The sequence below is a fragment of the Loxodonta africana genome, unplaced genomic scaffold (assembly GCF_030014295.1).
Source record: "Loxodonta africana isolate mLoxAfr1 unplaced genomic scaffold, mLoxAfr1.hap2 scaffold_512, whole genome shotgun sequence".
Classification (NCBI taxonomy): domain Eukaryota; kingdom Metazoa; phylum Chordata; class Mammalia; order Proboscidea; family Elephantidae; genus Loxodonta; species Loxodonta africana.
The window spans coordinates 32501-40000 of record NW_026975232.1 but is presented as its reverse complement, the minus strand read 5'-3'; positions in this window follow the sequence as shown (position 1 = coordinate 40000).

Genomic DNA, 7500 nt, shown 5'->3' with positions numbered 1-7500 from the left:
CCAGGGCCACGAGCAGAGGCTGTCCTGCTCGGTCTCAGGACCCCGCCACCGCCGACGCTGGCCGCGAGGCCGCGAACGAGGGCAGATGAGCGAGGTCGGGCCGGATTCCGTGCCCCTGCCCCTCTGCGCACCACCGGCGGGCGGGGAGGAGGAGCGAGGGGCCCGCGCGCTGAGCGAGAAGAGCGGTCCCATTCGCCACGAATGTCCGTCCCTCGTCTTGGCGCGGCTCGGACCCGGCCCGGGAGAGCACGACAACACCACATCGATCGGGTCAGCCCAGGCACAAGCGAGGAGGAGAAGACCCCCCCGCCAGGGCTGCCAGGAGGCGGGCGAAGACAGCCCCGGAGAGGACCCGCTTTCTGCCTCGCCCGCCCCGGCTGCGGAAAGGTGGCCGCGAGGACCCCTGCACACGGAGAACGCCTGACACGCGAGGCACGTGGGCCTGGGGGAGGGGGGGAGCGGGGCACACTCTGGCGAGCACCGCGGCCACCGCGGGTGCCTGCGACAAGGGGCACGCGGGTCAGAGGGCCCGCGGCGCCCGTGCCACGCCGCCCTCGGGCACTGGAGACCGGGGGGAGGCACCGCGGCTGGACATCTGGACGCGCGAGAGCCGGCGCACGGGCCCCAGGCGGGCGGCTCAAGCGGGGAGGAGCGGGGGAGGGCGTGGGCCGTCGGTGGACCGGCGTCTACGGACCCGTCCAGGTTTCCCATCTGCTCAGCGGGAGTCACCCAGCGAGGAGAGCGTGTCAGCACCAATCTGGTGGCCCAAATCGCCCGTTTTGGGCGAGAGAAAAGCCACGCCCCGCGGCGGGAGGGGCCCGCTCCCCACGGCGAGCCCCCGGAACTGCGGCCCGGCCATCGGTCCGTAGCGCGACCCCATGGCCCCCAGCGCCCCGCCCCCCCCCCCCGGAGCTCCCGGGATCCTCTGGTCGACCCGCGGGACGGGGTGACGGAGCTGGCCGGGGCCGCGCGGGCGCCCAGAGCCAGCCGCCTGCGCTGCGGCCAACGCGGGCCGGTCGGGGAACCCTCGGAGGGGGGACTTGGAAAAAATTCTCGGGCGGCGGGGCCCCTCCGAAGGTCCGGGCCCCGCGCGGGTCCGTGGCCGGGCCGGGGCGGGCCGGGGGCGGCAACCTCGGCCCGGGGACCCCCGGAGCGGGACTTTGAAAAAATTCTCCGACGGTCCGGACCCCACGCGGGACCGCGCCCGGGCCCGGGGCGCCCTCCGCGGGCCACCCCGGACCTACGCCGGAGGCCCCGGTGACGACCGGGCCGCGCGAAGGAAGGCGCGCGAACGGCCGGGGCGTGCCTTGTCCCGTTCTTCTGCCTGCGCCGTCTCGGTGCGGCCCGGTTCGGTCCAGCGCCGTCTAAAACACGGCACCCGGGAGCGCGGCGGCGGCGGCGGCGGCGGCGGCGGCGGCGACGGCCACCGCCTCGGCCACATGAAGCTGCGGGCCCAATTCCGGAACGTGGCTCTGGCGCCGGCGCCCCACCGTGGCCGGGACGATCCCGCCGACGCCGCCGGCGTCCCGAGACGTCGCCTCGGCCAGCGCGGCCACAGCGCCTCCCATGTCGCCGGCGCCGGAGCTCCGGAGGAAAACGATGTCAAAGCGGCCGCCAGGTGGCGGCCGACAACCGGCGCGGGCGACAGCGGGACGGATCCGGATCGGCGGCCGGCGAGGGCGCGTCGCCGGGCGGCCGGACGCCCGGTCCCGTCCCGGCTCTCCCCCCGCCCCCCTCCCCCGCCTCCCAGCGCCGCCGCCGAACACGTTTCTCGGCGCGGGGCGGCCGGAAGGCGTTGGGGCCGGCCACGGCGCGGGGTCGGTTGGGCCAAGGGGATCCACCCGGCCGGGCCCTTTCCCGCCTCGGCCAGGACGATCCTGCCGACGCCGCCGCCGGCGTCCGGGAACGTCGCCTCGGCCAGCGCGGCCACATCGCCTCCCGCGCGTGTCGCCGGCGCCGGAGCTCCGGGGGAAGACGATATCAAAGCGGCCGCCAGGTGGCGGCCGACAACCGGCGCGGAGTGCAGCGGGACGGATCCGGATCGGCGGCCGGCGAGGGCGCGTCGCCGGGCGGCCGGACGCCCGGCCCCGTCCCGGCTCCCCCCCCGCCCCCCTCCCCCGCCTCCCAGCGCCGCCGCCGAACACGTTTCTCGGCGCGGGGCGGCCGGAAGACGGTGGGGCCGGCCACGGCGCGGGGTCGGTTGGGCCAAGGGGATCCGCCCGGCCGGGCCCTCCTCAGGTTCCGGAGGTGTGAGCAGGCTGTGTGGCTGGCTGCTTCTCCCTGACGGAACAGCAGTGGAACGACGGTACCAGCCCACTGCAGCAGCCGCTCTGGGAATGGTGCCTGAGGGCTCCCCGCGGGGCAGGGCCGGTAAACCCTCTCTGCCCCTGAAAGGTCTCTTCCTGCCGCTGCCCCTCAGTGCGTCGTCTAAGCCCGCCTTCGACGGTCAGGACTCCCCGCTCGTCGCAGACATACTCGTTCGCTTGTGTTTCCGGGTCTTTGTCGTCAAGAGAGCTAGGCGGAAGCGTCAGCCTATTCCACCACCTTGGCCCCATCTCCCAAAGTTCCGATCCAAGGGGGTCCGGCCCAGCCGGGCCATTTCGCCCCTCAGCCAGGAAGATCCCGTCTACCCCGCTGGAGCCCTGGAGCACCATGCCGGCCAGCCGGCGTGTCCCACTCGGGGGGGGCCCTGGGAGGGAGGGAGGGAGGGAGGGAGGGAGGGAGGGAGGGAGGGAGGGAGGGAGGACCCCGGGAGGACCCCGGGAGGACGCCGGGAGCCAGGCCGGGCTCGAGGAGACGGAGCGAAGGCCCCGGGCCGCCGTGGCCAGCGCGCGCCCGCCGGGACCGCTTCCCATCCCGTCGGCGCCGCAGAGCTCCGGAGGGGGACGGTATCGAAGCGGCCGCCGGGTGACAGCCGACGACCGGAGCGAAGGGCGGCGGGGGGGTGGAACCGGGTCCACCTGGGCCCCGGCCGGGGCTCGAGGGTGGCAGAGGGGACAGACTCCCCCGGGCCGCCGGGGAAACCTCTCGGGAGCGTCATGGGGCGCGCGCGCGCGCTCGCCCCCGAAAGGGCCGAACGGGGGGGGGGCGCCCGAGGGGATGAGCGTCCACCGGGGGCGGGAGGGAGAAGAGAGCACGTCCCAAGCGTCGGACGGGCAGGTGTTCTCCGATCCGTATCCTTTGGACGGACGCGACAAACGGGACGGGATGAGACCGCCAGTCCCCGAAGTTTTCCTCCTCGTTCTTTGAGTGCCCGCGTGGCGCAGCAGGCAGACCGGGAGACGTTTTCCGCCGTCGTCCCTGTCGCCGAGCCAACGGTACGCGTGAGGCGGGTTGAACGGGCAAATTGCGTCGGGAGGGAGGGAGGGAGGGAGGGAGGGAGCCGTGCGTTTGCCGGCATCCGCGTCGCAAAAGAAAACCACGGCCGCCACCGAGAGCGTTCTTCCTCATCGCTTTCCATCCTCCCGCGACGCGGGCGGGCAAACGGGGGGCGGGGGGGAGGCCGGGAACGCCTTCCCAGAGCCGGTACGGACCGGCTCTGGGCCCCCCGGTCCGACTGGGGAGACATCTCACCGAGGGAGGCCCTCGAGGCTCTCGGGAGCGAGGCCGGACTTAGTGAGGTCCAGCGGAGGCGCGGCGGGCCAGCCGCGAACGCCCGCCCAGAGGCCCTCGGGCGGCTCGGCCCGAGCGAGTGCTCTCCGGGCTCGCGGGCGGACTCGGGAAGGTGGCGTCTCCGGGGCGGGGGGGGGGGAGGGAGAGGGGTGAGTCGGCGTCTCGAGCATCGAGAGATCTCCGGCGGCTCCCGAATGCGGGCGGGCGGGCGGGCGGGCGGGCGTGTGTGCGTGAGTCGTGGGGGTGGGGGGTGGAGTGCCGGAGGGGGGTTGGGGGGTGGGAGGCCGAGAGCGGGGCGGTGGGGGGGTCGGAGGGTGGGGGCGGTGGGGGACCACGCGCCTCGGGCCCGGGGGTGGGGTGCTGAGGTGGGCGGGGAGTTGGCAAACGTTCCGGGTGGCCTGGTGCGTGTGCGCGCGTGCCTGCGCGCGAGCGTGCGTCCGTTCGCGCGCGCGCGCGTCTGTGCGGGGGCGCGTCTTTGCGGGGGCGTGTGCGCGCGTGTCCGGGCGTGTGTGCCTGCGTGTGCGCGCGTGACTGCGTGCGTGCGCGTGCGCGTCTGCGGGCGTGCCCGTGTGCGTGTCCGCCTGCGTCTGTGGGGGCGCCTGCGCACGTGAGCGCGGGTCTGTGCGTGCGTCTGTGTGTGCGTCTGTGCGTGTCTGTATGGGTTTGAGTGCGCGTCTGCGCGTGAGCGCGTGTCTGAGCGTGTGCGCCTGTGCCTGCGCCCGCGCCTGCGCCCGCGCGCGCCTGTGCCTGCGGGAGCGGGCGCGCGCTCAGGCGGACGGGCAGCCCCCCGTCGTCGCCCTCGGTCCGCCGAACGGGCGCCCCCTTGGCCGGATGGAGAGGCTTTTCTCCGCGCCCACGAGGGGAATCGCAACGGGAACCGTAAGGCCGCACGCCGGCGGCGCTAGCGCCGCCTGCCGACGAGGGCCGCCGCCGCCGATCCCCCCCCCCGGCCCGACCCCCAGCCCCCCAACTCGGCCCGCGGTGAGGGCCGGGGCCGTATTCGGCTGGAGGGGGGGGACGGTAAGGCCGAGGGCAGCGTCGCCGTTCCCGCGTTGCACGCGTCGCCGTGCCGCGAGCGTCTCCCGGGAAGCCAGAGGAGCGAGGTGTGTGAAGCCCGTGCCGCGCGCGCGCGGACCCGACCGGGGTGTTCCGGGACGACCGACCGACCGACCGGCCGACCGGCCGACCGTCGTCGTGGAAAGCTCACGGCGGACTGGACATCTGACGGGCCCCTCCCTGTCCGAGCCGACCTCCCGAGGTACGTAGGAGGGGAAGGGTACGGTAGGCTGGTTCGGCTGGAAGCCATCCCACCCCCGGGAGGCGTCGATCGACGGGGAGGCGGGACCGGGAAGGCACCGGTTTCCAATCGGACGATGGCTGAACCTTGGGCGACGGGTACGCGGACTCCTCCGTCTTCGCCCGAGTTCGCGACTCTCTGCGGGGGGAGCTTTCCGGGAAGCGGGTGACGGGCGCGCGTGCCGTCGTCCCGTGAAGGCGCGCTACTACCAAGAGGCTCCGAACGCGGGCCGTCCTCGGGGGGCGGTTTATTTTTTCTCAGTCGGGGGGGACCCCCGCCACAGGGAGAGAAACACCCGAGTTGGAACGGTGCTCGGGTGGGGAGTAGGGCGTGGCGGTGAAGACTGACGTTCGTCATCGTCGTCGTTTCCGTTTAGATAGAGAACTGACTGCGGCGCCGCTGCCGTCGCGTGCCGTCGAGCGGCTCGGGACTCGGAGCGGCCCTAGGGGAGAGAGTCGAGCCGCCCCACGGGCTTCCCAAGGAGGAGCCGGCGGATCCGAACCGCCGACGATCTCGGTCGGCAGCCGAGCTCCGAGCCGCCGCCGCCGCCGCGCCGCCGGGGCTCCGTCTTTGCACTCGGTCTCCGGTACGCGGCGAGTTGGTTTCGCCCGAGGGGCGGAACGGCTCTCGAAGAGGAAAACCCGGTTTCAGAAAAGGAAGGAGACAGGCAGAGGGAGGGGGAGGGGGAGGGGGTGGGCGGGAGGGGTGGGGGAGGGGAGGGGGATGGGGGCAGGGGAGGCGAGGGGGAGGGGAGGGGGAGGGGTGCGGGAGGGGAGGCGGTGGGGGGAGGGACGGGGAGGGGGAGGGGGGAGGGGAGCGGAGACGAGGGGAGGGGAGGGGGAGGGGGACGGGGGAGGGGGGAGGGACGGGAGGGGGAGGGGGAGGGGAGGGGAGGGGAGGGGGGCGGGGAGGGGGACGGGGAGGGGGAGGGGATTGGAGGGGAGGGGGAGACAGGCATACCTGGACGCCGAGCCAGCCCGGTGACGGCGTTAGGTAGAAGAAGGACGGTAGGCGCCCACGCGCTCACGCCCGTGGCTGCAGATACGGACACGCAGGCGCGTGCACGCGCCCGTGCGCGGGCGTGCGGTACGCACGTGCCTGCCCGTGCGTACCCGCGCGGGTACACGCGCGTAGGCGTGGGCGCGCCCACACGGGCGCGCCCGCGCCGGTACGCGCGCGCCCTCGGGCGCGTCCGTGCCCGTGCGTACGCCTAGGGGTGTGCACGCGCGGGCGCCCGCCTCTACGTACCTGCCCGAGGGCGCGCGCGCGCGCGCCCGCGCCTGCACGCGCCTGCACCTTCGCACGGGCACCTGCGCGCGGACCTGCCCGCGCCCCCGCCTCTGCGTGGGATCGGCGAGAGCCGAAAGCGGTACCGCCGCCGCCGCGTTTTCAAGATCCTTTGGCTCACGCGCCCCCCCACCCCCTTCCGGCCACCTTCGGGGGGAAAGCCCAACTTCACGGACGGGCGGAGCGGATAGCCCTTCAGCTGCGCCTCCCTGAAATAGAACGGGAGGAGTCACGAGAGCCTTAGGAAACGGAGCGAGGCGACGAGAGGGTGCGTCGAAAGGCGGGCGTCGAGAACTCCGGCCACAGGCGTTTTCCTTCTGTAGGGTGTAGAAAGCACCCCGCCGCACGCACCCGGCGTTAGGGAGCTGTCTCGAGGGCCGCGGTTTCTACTCCGCCGACTCCTTTCAGTTGAGACGGGGCGCCTCCGAGCGTGTGTGTGCGCGCGACCCGAAGGCGGTCGTCGAGGGACGACGGCACCCTCGGTCCGCCGAACCCCCGCGCCCTCGGACGGACGGGTGGAGAAGCTCTCCTCGACGTCACGGAGGCGGTCCCGACTGAAACCGGAGGGGCACGTGCCGGCGGCGCTAGGCCCGCCGCCGCCGAGGACCGCTGGCGCCACCCCCCCCACCGCCCACCACGCACCCCCAACCCCACCCCGCCTGCGCCCTTGCCGTGGGCCCCACGCTGGCGATATCCGGATCCAGTCCGACGTGGCCGCCGGCTGCCACCCGCCAGGCGGGGAAGAGGTTTGGAGGCGGCGGAGGCGGTGGGGGCGGCGGGGGGCGGCGGGGGTGTGGGCGGTGGGGGGCGGAGGAGGAGGAGGAGGAGGAGGAGGAGGAGGACGGACGGACGGACGGACGGACGGACGGAAGGACGGGAACGCGCCCGCGCGCGCGTGCGCCCGCACCGCAGGGTGCCCTCCGGAGACACGGACGGGCCCACGGAGCACACGGAAACACGGAGATGGACGCGAGGGGGCGCGCGCGCGCGCGCAGCAGACACAACCCCGGGACGCCCGGGAGACACAGAGGTAGGCGCGGGCAGGCAGAACACGCGGGAACGCGGACGCGCGGCACCCACGGACACGGTCCGCTCGCGCACGCGCACGGGGGCCCGGACGCACGGCGACTCGCACGGACGGCGCGGCCGAAACACGGGAAGGTACGCCTCAGGGGCACACGCCCGTGGATCCCCCCAACAGAAGCCCGCCCGCGGCCAACCCCCGCCGCCCCCCCCCGAAGCGGGACGCCCACCCGCGCGGACGGAGGGAGGGGCGCGACGGGGCGGACGGCCGCGCCGCAGCG